The sequence below is a fragment of the Alligator sinensis genome, unplaced genomic scaffold (genome assembly GCF_000455745.1).
Source record: "Alligator sinensis unplaced genomic scaffold, ASM45574v1 scaffold444_1, whole genome shotgun sequence".
NCBI classification, from domain to species: domain Eukaryota; kingdom Metazoa; phylum Chordata; order Crocodylia; family Alligatoridae; genus Alligator; species Alligator sinensis.
The window spans coordinates 3,448,122-3,455,027 of record NW_005841886.1 but is presented as its reverse complement, the minus strand read 5'-3'; the positions used below and the strand labels follow the sequence as shown (position 1 = coordinate 3,455,027).

Here is a 6,906-nt window from a genome sequence, read left to right as displayed (position 1 = left end):
CTCTTTCCTGCCTATGCAGGGGGTCGGACTCGATGATCTATTGAGGTCCCTTCTGACTCTAACATCTAACATTAGATAGACCTATTTTGCAAAGGCTCAGCCCTTCCTACTGTATATAGGAAATCCAGTGACTGTAGCAGTTCTCCATGTCAAGAGTTGTGCTCCTAGAAATGGACTCGTTCTTGCCAATGGCTTAGTCTAGATCATTAGTTCTTAACTTTGTTACAGACTCAAGGCACCCATTGGCAAACGTCAGTTCCTAATTACCACTCATATTTTGACTACGGAAAAATACTAGAGGAATTCTTCTGTTGCAAAGAACTCAGAAATCTCATAGCGGATCACAATATTCTTGACACTGTGGATTCCTATTTGAAATCTCTGGGTTTATTTTGTTGATCAAGTTAGCATGCCTTATTGTGTTAACATTGCCACAGTACCCTGGTTTAGAATCACTGGTCAAGAGAGACATAGACCTATTGCTTTCTCTCTCCAGCCTCCCCTGCCCTCTGAGGATAATGAGAGAAATATCCTGTGTTAGTTCCCCTGATTGTCCTGATGCTGTTGGGGTGGTGGGGGGAGGTGGAGAGGAATGCAGAGTGTCTGATTTAGAGTAAGTGCTGTGTTGAGACCATTGCTCTGTCTTAATCTAATGACTACCATAGCAATCAATTAAGTTGTGGAGATTGGTGAGCAAACTCCAGTAACTGAAGCTATTTTTGAGCTGGAGGGTAGAGAAAGTGATTGCTTGTATGTACTTGGGATCTAATGTATCATGATTGGCTGGGCCTGGAAGTGTTTTGATTTACAGAAACCTCAAGGCCTAGTTTCCTCACTGATGTTTGGCAGGAGGATTCACTTGGGGTGAGAGGTGGACATATTCATTGATCCCTTGGTCTCATGCTGTTTTTGTTTGTGGTACCCAAGGCTGAGCACAACTTTAAAGTTTAGCCTCCCATTTCCACTCAGTTTCACAACCTTGGGGTGCTCCTGGATTCTCAGGTTGCAGCAGTAGCTTGGACTGTCTTTCATCTCTCCTAGGTGTAAACCATTCTTTCAAATTGAGGTCTAGCCACCACCATTCATGCTTTCCAAACTTTGAAGTAGAGTGCATTGCAGTGGTCCATGTGGCACCCCTTGAGAACTGTCTGGAAGCTGTGGCTGGTGCAGAATACAGTGGCCCACCTTCTGTTAGGGGTGGGTTGCCAGGAGCATGCTACTTGAGTGCTCCAGAGTCTGCACTAGCTCCGAATAGTTTTCCAGGTGCAATTCAAGGTGCTAGTCTTGATCTATAAAGCCCTAAGTGGCCTGGGTCTTAGGTATCTAAGGGACTGCGATCCTTAAGCCCAACTGAGAACAACCTCTTGCAAGTACAATCAGTGCGCTGCGTTCACTTGGGCAGAACACGTGCAAAATTGTTCTCGGTGGTTGCTTCTTGGCTCTGAAGCTCCCTTCTGCTTGAGGCTGCCAGAGTCTGAGCCTGGACATGTTTTAAAAACACTGAACACCTTTTCTAGTTTTTTTGGGCAGGCTTTTAGCAGGTGGAATTAAGCTTGGGTATTCTTTGGGGAATTGTTTTATTTTATCTGTTTTAAGACTCTTTATTGTAAGCTGCCCTGAGCTCTTTTGGGGAGCCTAGCATAGACATCAAATGAATAAATAATAAATGAAATATCCATGAACCACATCCCTTGGTTCTTAGACTCAAGGTTAGGATTCTGTGGGGCCTGCTAAGAGAGGGGGGAAAAAAAGGCTTCACCACAAAGGAGCAGGGGAATGGAGAGCTACATGCCCCTCACTCTGTCTGAGAATTTGTCTTGAGCCCAACCAAAGTACCTTCTCCTGCCTTGGGTAGGCCTCTACTAAAGGGTGGAGAAGTTAGTTGTTTTGGTCCTTGGCTCTGAGGTTGAGGTTGCAAATGAATAAGACTCTAGTGCTTCTACTGTGCATTTTTTGGAATGTGGAGTGAGACAGCATCAGCTGAGAATTACTGTCTATATGACCTAGGCTCACACTGCAATTTTGGTGAAAGGTCCTGCCTCTTATCCCATTATCTGAGTTAGCCGAGCCCTATGTTCCTTGGCATGGTACCAACAGCTGGGAACCTGCTGTGTTTATGTGCCCTCTGCATTAGGCAAGGGGCTGAAACACTTGTCAGGGTTAGAGGTGCACCAATAGAGATTTTAGGGGCTGATACCTATAGCCGATTTTTAAGGAGGCATATCAGCCAATACCAATCTGATTTCCAATACAGCAACTGCATCCAGCTGGTAAATCTGTTGTGGTGGAAGGTGTGCGCGGGGTGGGGGGGTGCAGATCAAGACCCCTGCTGTGAGGGAGGAGTGGGGCTGGGGCTGGGGCAGGCACTGCGGCTTGTCTGGGGGTGCGGGGAGGGAGGTGGGGTGGCCCCCACTGCTGCATGCACCCTGGGAGGGCAGGGTTGCAGGGTGTGCCCCTGGATCTGTGCGGGGCAGGGCAGGGCAGGCTGCAGCTATGGGCTGGGGCTGGCACTGCACCAGGCTCTTCCTGGTGGGGGCTGGGCCAGGCTGCGCTTGGGGCAGGCAGCAGCAGCACTGGAGCAGCCCCAGCCCAGCCCTTAGCCCCCCCCCACCAACATACACATACACACACAGACACCAGGAAGAGCCCAGCACAGCCCCAGCCTCACTCTGCAGTGGCAGCACCCCCCCCACCACACACCCCCCTGGCCCTCTGGGGGGCATTGGGGTGCATGCAGCAGTGGGAGCCAACCCCTTCCCGTCCCCATGCCCCCTGAATGAGCTATGGCTCCATCCCACACCCTTCCCCACCCCTGCTGGGCAGCGCATGCCCCTGCCCCAGCCCTACTCCCTCCTCCCTCACCACACAGGAGTGTTGATCTGCCTCTCCACACCCCTTCCCTCTTCCCTCCCCCCTCCCCTTCCACCACAACAGACTTACCAGCTGCACGCAGCTCTCCATGCTGCTGGGCTGTGCTCCTTGCCGCCTACGTGCTGTGCTGCAGCTGTGCGCGTGCACGGGCATTTATCGGCCAAATTATCTGCCACATCAGGCCAATTTCTGATACAGTCAATTTTCTTTATATCAATGCCAATCCAATATTGGACCTATGTATCAGTTCATCTCTAGTCAGGGTAGTTTCCCTCTGAACTCAGATAGAGAAATAAATGGAAAAAACCCATAGAGTTAGCTTTGAACAGGAGATTCTCTAGGTTTGCACTCCAGGGCTCCCCAAATGCCAACATAACACACAATCTGTAGCCAGTAGGAAATTTTCAATAAAACACCCCAAATTGGAGATGGTGTACTGTATGCTATTCAAAAGATCCAGCATCAGGTTTAAGCCATGTCACTCTGAGTGCGTTTACACAAGATGTTTACTGAGCAGTTGACTACTTAACTGTACAGTAAACGTCTATTGAGTAGATGTGATATCTTTTATTAGACCAGCTGAGTCTAATAAAAGATACCTCATCTACTCAAAGAATCTTGCCTGCCTATGTCCTTAGACCAACACAGATAAAACCAAAAACCCAGTAAATGTCTCAGCATCTATGCTAATTACATTAAGCTAATAAACTCCACAGAAGGATAGTACTTGTAAATACTTGTACTTACAACTACTACCCTACTATGGAATTTTTTCGTGTGCAGCAGTGCACATATAGACACTGACCTGGCTGTCTGGGGCAGGCGGGTTCTTCAGTGCAGGGGCTGCCTGCCAGCTAGTCCCATGCTGAAGCACCCTTGTGCCCCAGCCAACCCCTCTGCAGCCCTCCCCCTGGAGCCCCGTGCCAGCTGGGGCTGCTCTGACCCAGCTCTGTGTGCTGCGATCCAGGCGCATGTATAAACCATGCACCCAGGAGCTTTCCAGGAACAATCAGCTATGGAGCAATAAGCTCCACAGTTTACTGCTGTGCACTAATGGCACATGTAGATACACCCTCCTTGAAGGATGCTAACCCCTCTGTCAAAATCACTTTGATTTCAGGACATCCAATCTCCCTTAAGCCTCAGTTACAGGTAAAAAGTAGGGCAGGGTGGCACCTTGGAGACTAACTTATTCAGAGAGGCATCTTCTTATCTTCACTGTCTAGTCTCCCTAGAATTAAATGTTATTTTCTCCCTAGAATTAATGTTATTTTCTTTTAGTGCACAATGTTGGCATATCGGTATTCTCTCTGATTCACACCTGCTCTCTTGTAATTTTTTTCCCAAAATACTTCACGTGGAACATAAAATAACAATGTGGCAAGGTTTATCCACTTGCCCACTGTGGCTGTGGTAGCTCTCGGACAATACAGAGCAACTTCTTTTTCAACTGGTAAGATGCATTATTCTCCAAGGTGTCTTCATTGGTATACCTTTGCTCAAGTAAAGGACACATCTGCCTCTGAGTACCTCTGTTGGTAGATGGCTAACCATCACATGCACATCTTTAAAGCAGTGGCAAGAAATGGGAGTGAATACTCAGAGTTGCATTACTGAGCAATGACAGCAGATGGTGCCCAAAGCCATTCTAAGATCAGAATTTATATACTGAAGCATTTTGAAGCTGCATTACAAAACGTGGTTCTCAGAATGACTGGGTTATGTGATTGCTTGGTTTATAATTTTTTAGACAGAAGCTGAACGCCTGTTCTAGAATTGTGCTCACTTAGAAATTACACCAAGGAAATACCTGAGTCCCTGTAACAGCTTTCTGTGACAGAAAACCAACCTGGAAGAGTCTGAAAATCTGTTACTAGTTGGGAAAGGGGCAGCAGTATTCAGCCAGAGGATCCTTTCAGTGACACAAGAAGTACTTGTTACAAGGTAAGCATGAGCAGCATGGAGTCCTTTGTTGTGCATCTTGTTCAGTAAATGGTTCTGGCCTATTTGAATTCTGGAGAGTGAAGGCCTCAGTCTAACCTCAACAAGTCCAGACTTTCCACAGTGCCCTGTGAATGGGTTTCAGCTCTGGAAGGGGTCACCTCTCTTGTGATGACAGGGACTGGAAGGCTTTTATCTCTCTGTGGAGGTTGTTAATAAAGGAGACAAGTAAAATCAGCTGTGTTGGACAGCTTTCCATTTCCAAAAATCAACACTGGGAATTCAGCTGAGCTGCACAAACTCACTCCACATAGGCCACTGAACAGCACTGAGCATAGATGTTGGATACTGTCAACTTGAGTGAATGGAATCAAGGGGATTTTGTATACAAACCCAACTCATAATGTGTGCCTTTCATCCCTCTGTAGTACTGTGTCTAAGGTTTCAATTTTTTTCAGGCTTAGATGAACTATTACAACTGGGGAGATATTATCCTCAGTTAGGGTTGCCAACCCTCCAGGTTTGCCCTGGAGTCTCCAGAAATTAGATATAAATCTCCAGGAGATTGCTGAGAGTCACCTGGGAGATAAATGATAGGGCATTCATTAAAATAAATATTAAATGTTGAATCCAATTTATACAGTAGTCCAGTGGTTTTTTAAATGTAATAGTCTTGTGCGTTTGCTTTCCTGATGTAAAGTCTGTGCACCATAGTCTGTAACTGATATACACAAGCATGTGGGCACATTCATGTTGTGTGTTGCGAGCACACTGGCATTCTGGAAACCTCCCAGAATAGATTCAAAAAGAGTTGCCAACCCTATCCCCCAGTGCATACGTCAGGAATCTGAAGCAGAGAGAGTCTGACAGGTTTGCCGAAGATCACACAATGAGTTAAGAGCAGATCCTGGAATCTTGTAACTCTCAAACCTGAAATCTAAGCACTTGACACCGCTTCCTCTACACATGCGAGCATTGCATTCTCTGGGATGCATTAGGCCATGCACGACTGGTAAATACAACATTCAGTTTAAAAAAAGATGAGGGTCTCATTGAGACATAATTTCTGTTTCCAAATCACAGGCTCCTTATAGGCTCTATAGTGCTCTTCACATATTACTCTTAGCAACATTTTACCTTTAAAAAAAAAAGTGAATTTTTTTGCAAGCTCAGTAAATGTATAAGACAGGGTGAGGGCATTACCTGGCCTCAGGTGCATGATTGGTTAACAGCAGTTCTGCTCCTTCTCCTTGCAGAGGTGCTCAAAAGTGGAGAGCAAAGCTGGCATGTCTCCTACTAAACAAGAGTCCTTGAGAAAAAGACCTTGCTGTGACTGTTTTCTGCTGAATCATTCTGCTTGCTCGCAGCCTGTAGTCTTGAACACGGACCAGATTATTTTTCCCCTGATTACACATTTGCAATCCCATTAATTTTGGCAGGGTTTGTATATGGGTTTTGTGTTCTCTTTGCCTTTCTGTGAATGAAATGCAGATTGATTTTATTGCTTAGAGAAATGTGTGCCTGCAGTACACATGCACGTGGTTAATTTCAATTTAGCGTAAATTAAACCAGCTAAATTTGAACACCCTTTCTCAGAGCCTTGTGCTTTAATCTTCAGAGCCAGCACTGGGTATATCTGGGATGGTGTGAATCCTAGCCTTCAGAGAAGGCCTGATCAACACCATGGTCATTTCTCAGCACTTTTAGTGCTGAGGTTGTACAACAGGGGGAGGTTGTGAAAATTGCAATGAGGATATGGGGCTAGACTCTTGAAAGTGTTTGTTCTTACTGGGTCTCTTATGGTCTGGTTTCAAAGCATCATGAACTGAGCTCTTATGAAAATCTGGCCCATATAGCCTGCATGTGCTTTATTGGTTATGTCCTTTTAAATAATTTGGGTGGACACTGCCTCTGGGGTCCTGTGCTAAGGAAAGGCCTATTTTAGGCAGCCTCCCTCCACACGCTACATAGGTTTTGGAAATATGCAAGTTTCCCACATCAAATGATAACATGATGTACATACAAGGACTTTGTCTCAGGTTAAAAATGACGTGTCACAAAAATGACAAATCTGCTACCAAGAAGTTGCTGTTT

At 46.0% G+C, this 6,906-nt stretch overlaps 1 protein-coding gene across 1 annotated transcript in view; it reads right to left on the bottom strand.

The window, feature by feature from the left end:
• SLC25A39 (solute carrier family 25 member 39) overlaps positions 1 to 6,065 on the bottom strand; it is a 27,344-nt gene extending 21,279 nt beyond the window's left edge. The window contains exon 1 of the mRNA XM_025196891.1: positions 6,016 to 6,065. The gene's annotated coding sequence lies outside the window, so the exon portion shown is untranslated. The remainder of the gene's footprint in view (positions 1 to 6,015) is intronic.
• Positions 6,066 to 6,906: the final 841 nt, after the last annotated feature.